The following is a 4,495-nucleotide window of genomic DNA, read 5'->3' on the forward strand; positions in this document are numbered from 1 at the left end:
ATGGGGAAGTCAGTGGGATCCATGGCTCTTCCCCCAACAACTTTTAGCACACTATTCAACCTTTACATCAACTCCCACCTCAGTGCAAAGAACTTTATGACTTTGAAGTAAAAGATAAGGAAGTGAACAAAGATTGACTTCTGTTTACAAAGGATGTTTTTCTGACTGTGATCCACAGAGTGGATGAAAACTGGGCTGAAGGAATGTTGGCAGACAAAGTAAGAATATTTCCAATTTCCCACATTGAGTTTAACTAAGCTGCTAAACAGGGGATGGAATGGGATAAGACTCCCATGCCAGGAGTTGATGCTGGAGAAGGTCCCTCAGCAACAGCCCAGAGAAGCACTGCCCCAAAGCTCTCCAACACCAAGAAGAACACCAAAAAGTGATTCTCCTTCACTTCCCTCACCTTGGCAAACAAGTCTTCCCAGGAATCCCAGAACTACCACTCCATGGAGATCAGCCCTCCTGTCCTCATCAGCTCCAGAAATGCCACAGCTTCTGGGAGCATCAGGGGACTGTCTGGGATTCCTGCAGTGTCCCTTCTCAAGTTCATATGAGTACCACCGATTTAATTGTGACCTCATTCCCAAGCAGCTCAGTGACAACTGGCTCCTCATTCACTTTCCTGTTGGATTTCCCCTAACCAGCTGCCCTTGGAACTTTGAATGCTCTCCTCTACCACCCCATCTCCTGGCTGTCACTGTCGTCATCTCCACATCACCAGGTACTACTGCTGGTGTTGCTACTGCTGAAATGGGACCCAGACCCATGGCAGAATCCACTGCATAGATAGCACAATTTCAAACTCAGACTCACCCCAGTGTGTATGTGGCTATCCACCCATACACTCCCAGAAAGAAAAAGAGCTAGAGCTGGGAATAGAGGAGATGTTTTTATTGTTTGAGCATTGCCAGGATGGCTGGTACAAAGGGATATCAATGCATACCACTGAGATTGGGGTTTTACTTGGCAATTATGTGGCATCTGTCACAAGGGCAGTGATAAATGTTACTGAAGCTAAAGTTCCTATGTCTACTGTGGTCAGAAAAGTTAGGAGATGACAAAGGTCATTCCCTCCACTGAAGGAGTGCCTTCCCAGAAGCTCTAGAGAAATGGTGTGGCTGGAATACCCAGGATTGTCCCTCCAGCTGTAGTGTCAGCATCTCACAACCAAATAAGTGGTCAAACTAAGGTCCTATTGCACATGCCTGGGCAGATTACAGTCAACCAGGACTGCAATGCAGTGAGGGCAGTTGCAGCACATAATCAAGAATGCCCCACAACAGCACTGATACCCATCCAGGTACAGAATGCTACCTTTATCTGTGGGCCTGCCCCACAATTTGTTGGCCTCCCCCTCCCCTGCCACCAATGGCAGGCTGTGCTGCCCATGCTGCTGCTGTCAGTTTCAGTCAAGCTGGTGCCTCCCTGGCCTGTGCTTCAACCACTTCATTGACCTCCCCAAGTATCACCGCTGCCTGTCATTAAACCAAGCCCAGTTGCCAGACAGTGACCATTCTCCCTGGACTTCCCACAATTCCACATGGTTCTTCAGCAGCTCGTGGGAACAGGTCAGCAAGCCAACTGTACAAGGACAGTAAAATAGAATAACAGATTTACTGAAGTTGCCTTCTGGTGCCGCCACCAAATGGAAGCCCTGAGTATCCCCTTTAGCAATGCTTAAGTTGAAGTGGAGCTGGAAGTGGGGCTAAATAGTGGTGAGTTGTCCCTACAGGGAGCCATGGGCCCTGAGCTACCACTTGGGGGAGGCCATGGCAGGGCCAGCTACAGCCCAATGGACAGGAATGGCCCAGTCGCTGCAGCACCAGTAGGCATAGCCCTGGACCAAGGAGCTTTCCAACTGAAGACTAGCTCCCTGGACTTTGAAGTTCCATTGCTCCACCTCCTCATCAGGCATGTTCCTCACTGGGTCCTGTCATGAATGAGTCTAGCCTATTGTTTGTGAAAGGCACTAGGTGGTGGTTTTCTATTCTCTCCAGAGTGAGGCAGAACTTGGGAACTTAAAGGAGGTAATATGTTTGTTCATAAAAAGTGAGAAGTTGGCTGGTTCAAAGGCACATTACAATGCAATGGGAAAACTGGGCTTTTCCCAGGAGGCCTTATGGAAAAATTGGAGGAGGTAAACAATGGAAAGACTTAAAATCACATCACACAAATGAAGAGCACAAAACAGTGTGATGGAAAGAGCACATGTGTGGACTTCCAGAAGGTCAGGAACTGAGCAGAGGGTTGGTGTGTGGCTCCTGAGTCTCAGCACAGCCACACCTACCAGCAAAGCAAAGCAGATGTCTGGGTTCCACCACTCAGTTGGAATTGTAATGTGTGCCTTGTACTGAGCAACCATTTTTGTGTTTTTTTTTTCTTTCTTTTGTTATTTGTCTTTACAATGTATAACTAAAATTGGCAATTGTTTACAAGGTTTAGCTAATGTATTTGCTCCTTTTAAAACTGAAATTTTCTTGTAATAGAAAAACTCTTTGGATTATGATTTTAAGACATCAATTTATGAAATGAGAGCCAAGGAGTAGCTGAATTATCTACTGTTTAAAGCAAGAGATTCATTGTGCTGTAGAATTCATCTTCCCTCCCTCACCCCTGTTCCCCATCATTACATTTTGCTTGTTTAAGACAGTACTGGTGGTTCTCTAATTTAGGTTGGGAAACTATACATACAACTCAGTATCAGTAAGGACCTGTGGTAGAGAGAAAAACTCAAGAAAAGAAAAGTTAGTGATTCTTTCTTTCTGGCTTGATCATGAGTCAACCTGAAAATTTAATCCTCAATTTAATTTTATGTTTTTTTTTTTTAATTTTCCTAGAATGAAACCAATGAAATGATGGGAAAAACAAAGCACAAGCATTGACTTGAAAGGTATTCAGAAATAATATTTAGTTGTATAACAGAAGCACCTCAATTCATCGGTTGGAAAGTAGGCAACATTAATCTTATACTTGCTGTCAGAGAATGCCTATGAAATGTAATTTCCATTTTACCCCATGAACTGCATGTCCAGAACATTTGTAAGATGTGGTGATAAATGATATTCTTGTGTTTGAATCAAAAGCTGAAGAAACAATGTGAAAAATTTTAATTTATCCATTGTGGCTCTTTCTCAATCACCTTGCATGTCCCACAGTAACATGGATGTGCATGATGTATACATTTCATTGCAATTTTCTGCTGAGGTTCATTTGCATTCAGAACTGAGCAATACAGGAGATGTAAAATAACTAGGATTCTCTACTGCAAAGTCACTCCTGACCAAGGTCTGCTGAGCAAACTTGTTCCCTCCCTAGCTAAGGTATCCATCAGCCATCACAGGAGTCATGAATAAAAATGCTCTTTGTGTTCTCAGCAGACAGAAAGAAAGGAGGAGTTTATCCAGGAGGTGTTCCATGGAAGCTCTGGAAGGCTTGGAGGGAGCCAGTGTGCCCACACCTTACAACTGTGGCAGGATACAGCTGAGCCTAAAATTTTATATTTATATCCATTCTTTGTCATCGGCCTCTTCCATCAATTTTATTGTGGTATCATATAGTTATGTGTTTATGGAGTCTTGAGAACAAAAATAAGGAAAGCAGCCCGGTAGTGAGGGAGTTACCACAGTTTTGCCATGGGAACTAAGTACTGAAATAACAAATTAAAAAAAAAACATGAATTAATACTTGGAAATAGAAACATGGACTGAAAAGACTTCATCCAATAACAAAAGTGTACATCATGTTAAAAAGTTGTAGAATCTGGGGCTAAGGCTGCAGCTCAGTGGTAGCAAACTTTACTGGCATGTATGAGGCCCTGGGTTTGACTCTCATCACCACATATAAAAAAAAAATTAAAAAGGTCTATGGACAACTAAAAAAAATGTAGGATGTGGTTAAAAATGAAATAATTCCTAAGTTAACCACTGATTTTATAAAAAACTGTACATTATGTTCTATGTGTTGAAGTTAAAAAAATATACTGGGATATCCATGTAATATATGAAGTTTGGTGAAATAAACAATTTATGTAAAAAAGATGATGCCAGCTTTCATCTGTGTAAGTTGACACCAATGTGTCATAATATACTGTATTTTAGGAAATTACTGTATTTTTTTAAAAAAATTAAAATGTATGAAGACTACTACAAGTTGAGTTAGTTTTCACCTATCTTTTCTTCATATTTTAATCTATGTGACTAAAGTATTTCTTTTAATAGTTTCCTACTATAAATTTGTCTAAAATTCCATCTGTAAATATATCATTAGCTAATATCATGTATGGGTTTTCTATTGGTTTTTTGATGAGAGTAGATGAATGTTGTAAGAAGGGCTTGTTACATAGTCATATGGCAATAAAAAATCATAATTAATCATTCCTATTTATGTTAAAAATTTGGGGACGAAATAAAATTTTTTAAGATTAAAATTTGATGTTCAACCTTAAAAAAATAAATAACATTCAAGGGACAGAGAAAAAAAACACTTGTCT

At 40.9% G+C, this 4,495-nt stretch overlaps 1 pseudogene; it reads left to right on the plus strand.

The window, feature by feature from the left end:
- LOC113178699 (E3 ubiquitin-protein ligase SH3RF1 pseudogene) lies at positions 1-1,614 on the plus strand (annotated as a pseudogene).
- Positions 1,615-4,495: the final 2,881 nt, after the last annotated feature.

The sequence above is a fragment of the Urocitellus parryii genome, chromosome 2 (genome assembly GCF_045843805.1).
Source record: "Urocitellus parryii isolate mUroPar1 chromosome 2, mUroPar1.hap1, whole genome shotgun sequence".
Classification (NCBI taxonomy): Eukaryota; Metazoa; Chordata; class Mammalia; order Rodentia; family Sciuridae; genus Urocitellus; species Urocitellus parryii.